Source organism: Caloenas nicobarica, chromosome 1 (genome assembly GCF_036013445.1).
Source record: "Caloenas nicobarica isolate bCalNic1 chromosome 1, bCalNic1.hap1, whole genome shotgun sequence".
Lineage (NCBI taxonomy): Eukaryota > Metazoa > Chordata > Aves > Columbiformes > Columbidae > Caloenas > Caloenas nicobarica.
The window spans coordinates 114229266-114242825 of NC_088245.1; the positions used below are offsets into that span (position 1 = coordinate 114229266).

Sequence of the window (13560 nt, forward strand, 5' to 3'; positions counted from 1 at the left end):
AAAGAGACATGAATCACTGTAGACAGCTCTAAGTGATAACATCTCATTTAGGGCACATAGTATGCAAAAAGGAAGAAGTAACATAAGCTTGATCTATTAAACTGTTTTTTTCTTGTTGTACCTAAATACCAGATATCATCTGCCATTTAATCACCTAGCCATTTAGTATCATGCAATCCCTCTGCAAGCCTTGGTTGTTTTTATCTGGCCTAATGATCCTGAACTATCAGTAGTTTTTGCCACATCCTTTTATCAGCTAAACATCATCTCAAAGGAAATTTGCATACAACTCCACTGCTAACCTCCCTCTGTTGTGTAAACTGATTTCAGTTCTATCTTTTGTTTCCTTCCTTATAGCAGCTTTCTGAAACATTGTCTTTTTCATTTCATCTTTTCAAAAGAAAAAAAAGTCAAATTATTTACAGATAACCACTTTTTCTGTTTCAGTCGTATGTATATATTTATACTGACACCTTTGAAGAATTAATGCAATTGTAAGGTATGGCTTCTTTCCAAAAATATATTGACTCTTCTCCATTATACCAGATTTATCCACATGTCTACTAATTTGTACCAATTCTGCCAAACAGAGAAATAGTCAAAGTGGTTTAAAAATATTAGCATCATTAGCACCCTCCTTTGGATATAAGGTTGAAATAAATCATAGATTATAAACCAGTTAATGGCTTACAGTTTTACATTTAAGTTTCTTTGGATCCATTGCTTGCTATGCTTTTATATTGTTATTTCTTTTAGAAGAGGTGACTTCTAATGCCACTGAAGTTAAGACAGATCCTCAGAATCATGCTGTGTAAAGAAAGACATTAATGCAGGAGGCTTCCTAGTCCCCCTCACAATAAGCAAAAGTAGAAACAATTTGTTTAGCTACTAAGCTATTACCTAAACTTCCATGAGTGCTCCTGTGGAGAGCACGCACAACCTTCTCTTACCACCTCAACTTTGCCCCAGACAATCATGCAAACCAAAGCTTGAGGTGTACCATTTACCACCAACAGAAAGCAGCTGTTGGCCTTTAAGGTGATTTAACTCAGAAGCGCACTGTGTGGTGGAAACCAATGACAACTTCATACAATCATGGCAAGGTGAATGAGGAAATATGCAGCTGAGTCACCCATGAGATTCCTAGGCCAGAGACCACCAAAATAAGGACTAGCTGTGGCAGATCACATTTGGAGAGCCCAGAGGTGACCACAGGTGGAGCCAGCTACCAAGACTAGAAGCTGTATGTGTAGAGCCTGGTCCAGCTTAGTGAGAGTGTACTTTGGGATCATCGGCACTCCAAGCACCACTCATCCAAGCACCACCACCAGCTAAATGAGAGCCCTCACCTCATAATCTGTCGGGCCACATGGGAGACCAAGGCTTCCTGCTGTCACTGATGGCTGAAAGATGGTGGGTCCTGTGGTAACGGGCCAGTACACAAACAAGCTGGTGTAATTCACATTTCCATGAACATTAAGGCTGTCATCGTTTTAGGTAAGATGAAGATTTTGCATGATTGAGACTTGAGTAATAAGATGTATAACGATAACTGGAATATTGGTTTATGTGATAAACAATAGCGTAACTCCATATGGTTTGTGTTAGTTGTCATTCAATTCAACAATCAGCCCCTCTGCAAATCAATTTAAGGTGCAGTGTTTTAGTTGCCCTGCAACACATGCTGTTTACAGCTTGATCATCTAGCAACCTGCTGCGTGTTCCCTGGCATGTTTTCTGCTTATGAGCCAGTAGAAAATGTTTGCTTTATTAATTTTTAAGCTCTTAGCAAAAAAACTTTATCCCCATCCTGACCCCCCAAAAAAACCCTACCCAAACCAAACCCCAGTTTTGGAGTTCCTGATTATTGTTTTAATTGCAACTTTCCAGAGACAGTTTTTTTCTTCTTCCTTATTTTTATATAATTTCTACTTTGTGAGGATCATATTTTTAGTTCTAACTGCCTCCAGGAGATTGATTATTTAATCCTAACTCTTTTAATAGATGTAACTATAGTACATAAAAATAATATATAACATTTCCTAAAGACAGAGTCAGGTGAGAATAAAAACACTAATTTAGCTTATGTGAATAATTAGTACAGGCAGCATAGGTCAACTCAGTTCTACACTGACCTAAGTAGCAGTTAAAAGATCATAAAATATCAAAAGAAAGGTGTATTGGGTCTTTCCCAGTGGCAAAAATATTAGAAGCAACTGCTTAAATGCTGACTCAGTATTCAAAAGCATATGAGATGGTAAAATATCATGTGTGATAACCTTATATAAAGAGATTTCAGTTTGTAGCACTGACTGTATACCACTGTACTTCAAATCCTGCTCAGAAACCTCTTCCTTGAAGCTTGACTGATGAACTTAGGTAAACTTTTGCTTTCATAGCTCTTTTTTTTTTTTTAATGTTTCTTTGAGAGAGTGTTTTTCCTTGGCTTTGTGTTTATATCTTTCTATTTCTGTTTTCATTTTGGAGTTATATAATCAGCACACCAATTTGCCACATATGCTCGTTGGTTTCTTCTGAACTTACATTGCATAACCAAGTTAAGAACATTTTTTGTAGTCTGCTTTTTTATCTTAAACAGAGGTAGGTTTCTGATTTTGATAGGTGATACACCTTGATAGGTGTATTCACTTCAGGATTCCAATACTTTGCTTCTAAGGTGCCTGTTGGTACAGAACACTTTGATTCTTCTTTTGAGTTCCCTTTTCACCCTCTTTTCAGCATATTTCCTGTTTTTTGAAGTTGAATCTTACCACGTGGATTTAATTTGTCTTGCTTTCTTCTATGAAGAAACCACTTTTGAATACGTATTTGTCAGAGTTATAGAAAACCTGACTGAAACAGCCTTATGTTGTGCCCAGGACTGAATCAAGACTTGCTTTTCCTCTTGCTGTAAGCTCTGACTAGCTGCTTGAAGAATGGTTCCCTCGTAATGCCCAAAAAATTAGAGTTTATATCTTATGCATACATGGCATTCACAAATCTGGAGATTGAGATTTTTCAATGGAATATGTCTGAGCTTTCTTAGTATTTTAGAGTCATTGCTATTAGTATGGCAAAGTAATTCTCCCTCTTTTTTGGCATGGACTTTTAATGTTTGATGCACTAGTTGAATACAACCTTATATCACGTCTGACTTCCTTATACCAAATGGCAGAAGTGCCTTTTATATGAAGTTTTCAAGAAGAAAACCAGCCTCCAAAATAAAACGCAAATTTGTATACCATTGAGGACTTCAGAGAAAAGTCCAAAAAAAAAAAAATCAACACGTTTGTAAATTACCATTGTACCTTTTTCTTTTTCTTCAAACCAGCACATACTAACTCTGTTCTAGAGTTATATAATATATAGAACATATTTGTGCACAGACGAAGCCTTACAAATCAATTTTCTCTGAGACCTAAGACTAGGCAAAAAAACCTAGAAAAGATGTCACATTTAATATGCTCTTGAAAACTGTGCTTACATGTGTCTGTTGAATTCATAGAACTTTCAACAGATTCAAGTAAACCAACTGGAATTACAATTTACTGTTATTCCCAAGACAGAACAGAAGAAATTACTTGTTTTATCTTTTTCTCTGAAATTTTAACTTCAGTAGAACCTATACTAAGTACTGGAGCACACTGAAAGCATCCTATTTTTAAAGTCAGCAATATATACGGTCACACTAATATTACCAGGAAGTAAATGTGATGGCAAATCAATCAAACACACTATGAAAAGCAGATAGAAAAGAAAAATGGTTATTCTGTGTAATAACACCTGTCATGTAGATCTTTGAAAGAAGTGAAAGTATTAGCAAAGTCGGTGACATGAATATCAATATTTAATCAGACTGGAATACTAGAACAGATGAAAAAAAGATTTACAAGTTAGGTAGCTTTCCAGAGCAGGAAAGAAGAGGATTTTTTAATATATATAACTAATTCTCTAAGCAAAGTCTTAATGGGGTGTCTATGTCAAGGTGACAGGTTTTCCCCTTCAAAACAGCCCAAACATATGACTAGAGAAAGAACAGAGGTAAGCAGCTGTAAAAATCATACATATTATTGAAGTGTTGGTCCAGAAATACCCCCAAGATCTGGATGAGCCCCTTCATATGTAAAAGGCAGACATGGAAGTTTTTGTGCAAATATTTACTTGACCTGCAGTATGTTTACATAGAAGGGCATTTAGATAAGTGGAGACAGTAACTCGAAAATGTTTTTTCTCCTGTTTTTCTTTTTGATCTTTCAATCTAAGTATAACATAAATCCACTAGTGTCTTATTTGCCTGTTTGAAGAGTTTTGCTTTGGAGATTCTGAAGATGATTAGATGCAATGGTAATGAATTCTGAGCACGGAAATGATGATGTCTACTGCCAGCAACAATCATGCAAATTTGTAAATGTTTACAAATTTGCGAGCTAGACATATGCACCACTGAGACCAATATTGTAGTGCTATATTTAGCTGTTCCTATTCCCCCCTCTAAGATACATGCACAATAATAACTTCAAGAGAACAGCACGTATTCAATTTCATTTAATCTTTTTACTTAAAGTACAACAAAAAAGTATGAGAGTTTGAATTAAAGTCAAGGAGGTGCAAGCCCAAGTTTGAGAAGGAAAAGGTGAAAGAGCTAAATGGACCTCACTTGACTATCGTTTTCCTCAGTAAAACATACTAGAAATGAAAGTCCAGTGCCCTCTATTGCCAAGAGTAGCAATTGCTGTCCTTGCCTGGTGTGCTAATGCATCTGAGGGAAGCCCTTGTTACTTTGCAAGAAGAGGCTACAAAACCAAGAATGAAAGACAAATTATTTTAACATAATAAAAATGCATACGTTTTTGTCTAGTTTCCTCATTTTACTAACCCACTCTAAAGTTTCAAGTTAAAGCTTGAGGTTACCACATTATCTTAGAAGAGTTTAAAATGTAGTCTGTATTCACTCAGATGTTTCTAATGGTGAAAGTGTTTTGTCATGCAGGTGCTCATGGTTTGAGATAATATGCTTGTACTTTTTATTTAGAAGGGAAATCACTTCTAATGGAAAACATTTTAAGCCTTAAGATTTTATTTGTAAAAGGAACATAACCTTTGCATGTGGCAACAAAAGATGCAGAGAACATGACATAATCTTCAGTCACTAGACTGCAACAGCGACAGCTCTGATGCTTTGTGACCCAGCGAGGATGTTTCGCCCCAAGGGCTCTGTGCACATGGGCAGGGTGGCTGTGGCGCCAGGCCTGCAGCTCCCACGGGCTGCCAGGAAGGGGATCAGGCTCGGAGATGGGTACAAAGTTCTGGTGGAAGAACAACGCACTGTGTCCCCAAGGAAAAGCTGCCGTAGCCACTTTCGAATTTATGTCCACTAAAGCAAAGCAGAGAAAACATGTCACTGCTTGTGCAGTCAAGGGAGCAGATAGAAGCGAGTCTCACTTGCAAGGAAAAGGTCTTCTGAGAGACACGGGTAGTAACCACAGCTCCGCCAAAAGATGTGCAGATAATTAAGTGGAAGGAGAAGTTTCATTTTGCATCAAAGTGAAAATGAATCTGCTTTCCAAGAGCTGTCTTGTTTAATTGCAGTCATTTAGACATTTCTGAAGAGAGGGGGGGGGGTGGAAAAAAAAAAAAAGGAGAAACAGACAAAGTGGTAAAGTCTACTGGAAACAGGAGAATGTTATAGAGGAAAAACATGAAAAACATTAGAGTATCTCATCCCCTCATACACACATAATAAAACCTTCACTGTTTGAACACAAGCTTGAAAAAAAAAGCGACCAAGAACAATATAGAGATAGTCCTATTAGCTTCTTGTTAACCTCAAACATCTGTCTTTGTGCCTTTGAAGCATAACCAAATACATGTTTGTACTTTCTACGTTTTCAGTGAAAGGGCTCTTTTCTGTACTGACAGTTTTCAAGGCATCTCCAGCTGCGTGACTGCCACAGCGAGTCATGCGGCTTGCGCTTCTGATGTTAGCAAGAACAGGGAAAATAGAGAAGGCTGCCCCATTAAACAGTACTTTGTTTTTGTCAGACTGCATTCAGGCACCACTCAGCTTCTGGTGTCCCTTGCTTTTATAGTAAGTGCAGAGGGATTAATCCTCTGTTTCAATCCCTGCCAGCATCTAGGCCTCTACATTGGGCAGAGTTAAATATTGATTAATTGATAAGGCAGACATGCCCTAAGTATTTTGCCATCAGTAAGCTGAAAAATTACTTTGAAAGCAAAATATAAAAAAGTCATCAAGTTTATAAATTTGAAAGTTTGCACATAGACTTGATGTTATGCACAAAATTCAAAGCATGAAGATCTTTTTGCCTTTAAACTGTGCCTGTTTCTGTTCAGGGTAACTTTCTGGGTCATACGAAAAAAATCTATAAAAATATTAATAGATAGTAGAAGTTCTAAAATAAAACTCTGAGTAAAATAAATGGCAATATTGCCATTAACTTTAAAAGTACAGTAAAAATAATTAAGTTATTTTTCATTCCAAAGGAAATTTATTTGAAACATAATAAATATTCACACAGCATGTATCCCATTTTACTACATCATAAAAAAAAGATGCCGGATATGGAGACCTAATATGTAATTTACTGTGTATCAATGCAAATAATTCTGAGCATGTGTTTTGCCTGACACTTGCTTACATATTCTGGAGATATCCAAAAAAGGAATATCACATAACACTTAACAATGCTAATGTGTGTTCTATAACCAAGTTTAAACATCATTCAGCTTCAGAAAAAAGATGAAAAGCTTTTGCTTTAATAATACAGAACAGACATGATGGGCCTTTGGTGTACTCTTGCAAGATGTATTATAAAAAAAGGTATTGGCATAAGGAAGCCTGGTATTTTAAAACAGTACGTATCCCAAGGGTAGTGTTGATCACACAGAGCTGGAAAGCGAAGTTAAGCACTATTAATCTTCAATGAGAGTTCTGATTGTTTGCGACGATGTAGCAGAGAAAAGTATTTTGGCTCCCACATTAGTAAACTGCTCTTTCTCATCACTTTCACTGTAGCACTGAAAAAGCTGGCAACAGACACACAGAGCAGATTAATTAGTTATTTAGGATGGATGAATACCAATCGTGGTGTCTTACTAACATCAAATTATGCCAACTATTTTTTTTTCAGATTTATCTCAAATGATACAATTTTAAATTTATGTGATTTTCTGAAAGTTTTCCTTCAGAAAAAAAAAATTCTGATGCTGATCCAAAGGCATTATCAATGTTTATTTAACTAATTGAGCTGACATCTATCATATTCACTTTTAATATACAGCCATTTGTTAGAGAAGCTCCCTAACACATTAAGGATTTGATCAGGGTTTTACCACAGAAACAATTTCAAAATTTTCCCAACAATCTATCTTTTGTTTGTCCTGGAGTCGATGTTCTTACATGTGATACCTAATCCTCCTTGACATTTGTCTCTAAGTTAGTGATCCTTAGATGAATAGAGCACAACTTTTTTTTTTGCGGGGGGTGAGGGGTGGAAATTCAGCATAACTCTGCTAACCCAAATAAGGAAACAGATATAAGCACAAAACTAGAAGCTTTTGAAGCAAGCTGTAGTCTGAATATGCAGTGTCAGCAGTAAAATTACAATACATGCTTCTTCATGACCTGGTAGATGCACCACTGGCTATTAGAGAGTGTTGATTGCTCTGTTGTACTATTCCTCAAGGCTTGGAGTGGGGTCAGTATTCAATCCTCATTTACTTTGACCACAATGACTCTTTTTAGGAGAATTTATCAGTAACTTCTTTTTTTTTTTTTTTTTTTTCCTTTTTTCTCCAGTTTGAGAATACATCTACACTGCAGTGTCAGGTACTGGTTCAACGTACTGTAAAAATACTTCTGACTCAGAATGGCTTCAGGCTAATCTGTGGTAACACAGAGCTCAGCAAACTTTTCTTTACTCTGTTTCTCCAACAGGCTTTTGTGCAGGCACTAAATTCTGTGTAAATGGCTAAAGGACCATAGCTATCTGAATGAACTTTTCTGAACTTGTCTACATTGATGTTAAAGTCTGTCCTGCAAAGCCAGTGTTGATGTACTCTCTAGAACTCAATTCTAAAACTGAAATCCTACAACACCAGAACACTCTACCGATTACTTTTATTATGTGAAACAGCTAGAAATCTTTTCTAGTCTTCTCATGGATGTGCATGTGCAACTACTGTTCCACTTTTAGAAAATACAGCACACCAGCAGACATCAGTGAAGCTTGAGCACACTGAACTGAACCTCTAAATATAGGATTTAATTCTCATTTTCCTACTGGTCACTCACCCATTTAAGCAACATCATTTGATCTATAAGTTAGTTGTCAAGAGAGAAGTTTGGACAAGGCTAATACTGAACATTTTAATCTGTGTTCTTGTGATTTGTCACCAGCCCCCCTCCCTCCAGCTCCTTTTCTGGATTATTAATTTCAGTCCAGAAATATGGCTGAAGAAAGGGTACGTCTGATGGAGTTTGACGTAATTAGTCACAATGGTTAACACATTTCCACAGAAGCTGAAACTTAAGGAAATTTGACGAATGAAACTATCATCGTCTTCTCCACAAAGCTTCACCAGACTACTCCTGCCCAGAGCCTACAACATTTGAGTTCACTTTGTTGGGAGTGGCTTTTCAAATTTGTTTTAATTTGAAGTCATTGTGAATGATAGCACAAAAAACTGAGCAAGCATGTGAGCAAAAGTAGCACTGCAAATTCCTCTATCAGATGCCAGACTTATGGTAGTACAGTCTCTCTGTACCTCAGATATTTGACATACTTCCTCAAAAGGTCAGTAAACATTTCATTTGTATCACTAGTTTTTGTTATCTGTTACACAGAAGGCATTTAATCTACAATTCCCAGAGACCACTAAAGTGAATGGGAGTCTTGAATAACTTCAGGTTGTCCATAAACTCAAGAAGAGGGAGAGAACTGAGACTGTCACCGCACTTCCTATCATATAAGCCACATACAAACACTGGGTAATTAGGAAATTATTTTGACTGCTACGTAGTTTGGCTAAAGTTGTAAACGATGCCCCCTTCTGTGTTCCTTTTATCCCTACATATGATGTTTGCCTAAGCAATCTAGCTGCTATTCAAAACAACTTCATTAGTAAAATGTGTGTTTAGTTTTGCTGACTGTTATTCTACTAGCCACCTATACCTTAAATTAGGCTGTCAGCATTATCTTCTTGGACACAGGCTGTTTCTTCACACAAGTACTACAAGAATGAGAATGTAATTCTTCAGTCATAACAAAACACTAACTCCTGATGTTTCCACCTGCCTATAAAAAGCTGCCATTTTTCATAACTTAAATTCTCCATTAAAAGATTCACTTGCTGAATGATCTTGGTTTTCCATAAAGCTAAGTAATGAAATATTTGGTATCCCTAAATTTGTTTTCATATTCTGCTTTCTTCTATAACAACAAGAGGAAACCCAAAGCATGGGGTAGAGAAACAATAAACAATTACCTACTTTTTCCCCAGAAAAAGCTACATTTCTCTCTTTTCTGACTGTTGCTCCTGCTTGGTGAAGATTAATAATTTCACTGTTTATATGAAAAAGTGTACTGTCATATATAATGCCTAATTTGACCACGTAGTGGAATTTTCTACACTTTTTGTAGCAGAAATGTAGACAAACCATTTAAACCTCTGAATTTACAAGCAATTTTATGAACATCTTTTTTTTTGTATTGAAGATTAAAATGTTGAAGACTTTCACAAATTACCATTCTTTTATGAAACCCACTTACAGGTTAAGGCGTTGACCTCAAGTTAGCCATAAGGGTATATCCTAAAATTCAAGTTTCCAAAACATACAATGATTAGCTCATTGCCTTCTCTGTACTCACAACAGATACTTTTATTGTTGACATTAAAATTGCCAGTACTTTAAGACACTGTCTCCATAATGAGGGAACAAAATAAATAACCAATATTTCTGTAGTCATAGGAGTATATTCTTTCCTTTCTAGGGTAGGGTGGGGGTTTTTTGGTGCTAGAATTTTCAGGTTTTCATTTCAAAATTAATTGCCATTTACAAGCTCTTTCTTACATGCAAGTAAAGAACATTTCCATCTTCAGTAGTGCTTTCTATTTTGAAGTCTATTATGCAATGAATAACTAAAAATGTTTAACCAGTGAGGCAACATCAGCTCATTTAAAATGGGGTACAGGCATTTTTAATGTCATTGTTTTGTTTGTTTCAAAGTTTCTGCAGAGACCTGCTACACTTGAGGGCTTGTGACATATTTGCATTCTCCTGAAACACATAGTCAAGATTCTGTGTTTCATTTATAAACAAAGGTTTCAGTTATTTCAAATTAAAGAAGTTGAGATCTGAGCAAAAGCTATCATACCCGGGACTAGATACATCTCTTGTGGGAGTGCTAATTATAGTTCTGTTATTAAAAACTAGGTTACAATACGTTCCTTTCTATCATTACGTGCACCCTGCAGAACATCATTATTTTTTAAATAAACGTCTTCTGAGGGCAAAGAAAAGCTCTTTCTGAATAAAATTATATTAAAGTAATATGCCCCACATTTTTAGAGTTATTTTGAGTTTCAATTTATTGCATACCATTTAGACGGTAAATCAAGAAGGTATCACTAAAGAAAATTATACACAATGTCTGTGGTTAGAAGGGGTAAAACACAAAGTTTTCTTGGGTTACATTCTCCCATTTCTCCTATACTTTTGATTGCTACGTGTTTTATCTCTCAAACATTAGAAGCCAACTTTTGGCCTATCTTACTAATACAATGATGAATTGATCAGAGGTAAGTCACATACGATAATCTTTAAAGCACAGATTTTCTGCATAATTCACTTTCTGGCTAGTAAAAGGAATAGAAATTGGAGACAAACCTATTCTTTTCAGAAGCCGTAAGAGAGACCTGCAAACGCATCTTCCCTAGTTCTTCCATTTAGAGCACCCCACTCAATCTGTCAGAAAAAATTTGAAGAAAGACATGGCCTCACCAATAGCAACTGTAATCTTGCTACCGGTTCTACTAACTTTCCCTACATACCTTTTCACAGACTTCTTGGTAGCACCCCACAGGTGTCTTGGTTCTGCACATCACAGATGGGAAACTGCCAAGATGGTGTGACTGAGAGTTTGTTATGGATTTCATGTTAGAGACTTGATTCCTTAACTAAGAGGTAGCAGACTTCATTGCTGAACTCAAGGCATCCGAGTCCGAGGTATCTGCACATGATCCAACTAAAATGTCACTGTGTGCATGGCCCGAAGGAAGACAACTATTTCCCTCCAGGCCTGTGATTCAAACAATAAATTTTTTCCCCCACACGAATTACATTCATACATTGGGACTTAAGTTATGCTGATGACACACCAATTAGAAAAGTATTTTGCAATAAATTACAACTTCTAACATTAAAAGCAACTGTTTACATCACTAGTCATGTGAAAGCAACTTTCAAGTGTGAATGTTCTGAAAGCTTAGTCTGAGGATAAGTGTTCTAAAACATAGGTACTCTAGATTACGAATTTTCAGGAAAGGAATACAGCTCTTTGGTGGGCAATGCACTACAGACTCAACACAAATGAAGATTTAAAACACTGAGAACTAAGATTTTACTTCGACTGCATAAATAGAGGCTTTTTTTAGATATCAAGAGTGGTAGCTAGGTGGGAACTGTAAAAAACAAATTCATTCAACCCTCAATATCTTACAGTTAATTAATGATCTAGATTCCACTACTCACAAATAAGAAAAATGACTGATGCAATACATTCCTCTATCTTAATTCTGACCCCATAGGCTAATCTGCTCAAGACAGCACCTTTAGAACCACGTAGGAGTGAATACAAACTAATTATACGATGAAAGTCATTTATTTAACACTTCTACAAAGCTAACAATGATGAGAAATCACTAACCAGGAGTAACCCGTTAACTGAAATCAATTCCACATCCAGAAACAGAAATGGAGTTGAACTGAAAATAAGTCAGGAGAAGGAAGAGGATAAGCTACAGATTTCACATGGAAATCCATTTTCATGGTTTGAAGACCACCTCTCCTAAAACGTCTTGGAAATAAAGCTTGCAGGGCACTTGACTATACTGAAGAGCAAACTTACTTTCTGCATGTGTACCACACAAGCAGCCAGCAGGTACTACTAAACTTACCAGACATTTATGATTTCCAGTTTCAGTCCAGCTATTCTGGTGTTACGCACAATGATTTGTAGGACAAGAGTAATTTGTCTAAGATTTAAAGATCAAGGGCTTTTTGGTAGATTGGTTGTTGAAATAAAAAGACCCTGTCCAAAACACAGGTGATGAATGAAGCAAAGAAAAAATTGAGCCATAGTGTTTAGGAGGTCTTCCTCAGAGTCCAAATGAAGCACTTCTCCACTATGTTTACGAATGCATGTTCACATACAACTAAAAATACTATTTATAGAACTGAAGTAAAAGGTAGCAAAAATAACATTAAAGTACCCTCCATTGAACTGTAATTGGAAGAAAGACAACTAGATCATTCAGATGATTGAATCAAACCTATCATTAAAAGCATCAGCGGATAGGTCATATTTTATAAACCCTTCACAATTCTTGTATTTCTTCTGCAGATTTGCTCCAAGTTTCCTCAGCAATTGCAAATTTTGCTATTCCGTAAAACAACCATTTCTGAGAAAGCAATGCTCTAGGAACATGACATTTTCTTTAGATATAGAAGCAACAGTAACTCCTGTTTTTCCATAATGATTTCTGTGACCACAACAAGGCCTAACTGGCAACAAACTTCAAATTAGCTTGTACCATATGACTGCTGCTGGGGCTACTTCTTCATATATAGAACACCAAGACAGTAAATTACTCAAGCTAAAATCTCACTGTTGCCAAGGAAATAAAATAATTACATCTTTCACCTTCTGTCAAGCAGTTCCATTACCACAGCCATAATAAATTTGCCTTTTTTTTTTTTTAATAGTACCACGATACTTTTTTTTTTTTTGTTATTCACCACACTTCCCAGAGCTTTTCTTTGCTTTATTATTATCCCTCCTTCTGTATGCATACATTTTACTTCTGCCCTCAATTTAACACTTCACACTTTTAACTCAATCAGTTTAAGATCATTTGTTCAAGACTATTTCATCCTGATCCAGTCCTCCCAACTACTGGACATATCTGCTGTAAAAATGCTGAGCACAAATGTGTGCAGTCTAAATCACTTGAATCGCTATTTGAAAATTCTCCAGTCCATGGAAAAGTCCTGTGGGACCCCCTGTTGGACTGAACCTCTGCTGAGCACATTTTTCAACATTATGGCAGTCTTATTCAGATTATCTTACTCCTCTTTTTTAATTAGGAGAATCAAATGGGACACAATCAAAAGCCAGACTAAACAGAAGATATGCCACAGCTACTATTTCATTGTTGTCTATTGCCAGTTATTGGCTAGCAGATAAAATGATAGATTATGGGACTAATTAAGTTAATTACTGGGAAATATAGTTCCATAATTATTGTCCAGGAATGTTT

The 13560-nt window shown here is 36.3% G+C and overlaps 1 protein-coding gene across 10 annotated transcripts in view; it reads right to left on the reverse strand.

Moving 5' to 3' along the window:
• Positions 1–13560, reverse strand: part of DMD (dystrophin) — a 1281342-nt gene that overhangs the window by 972131 nt on the left and 295651 nt on the right. The window lies entirely within an intron of this gene.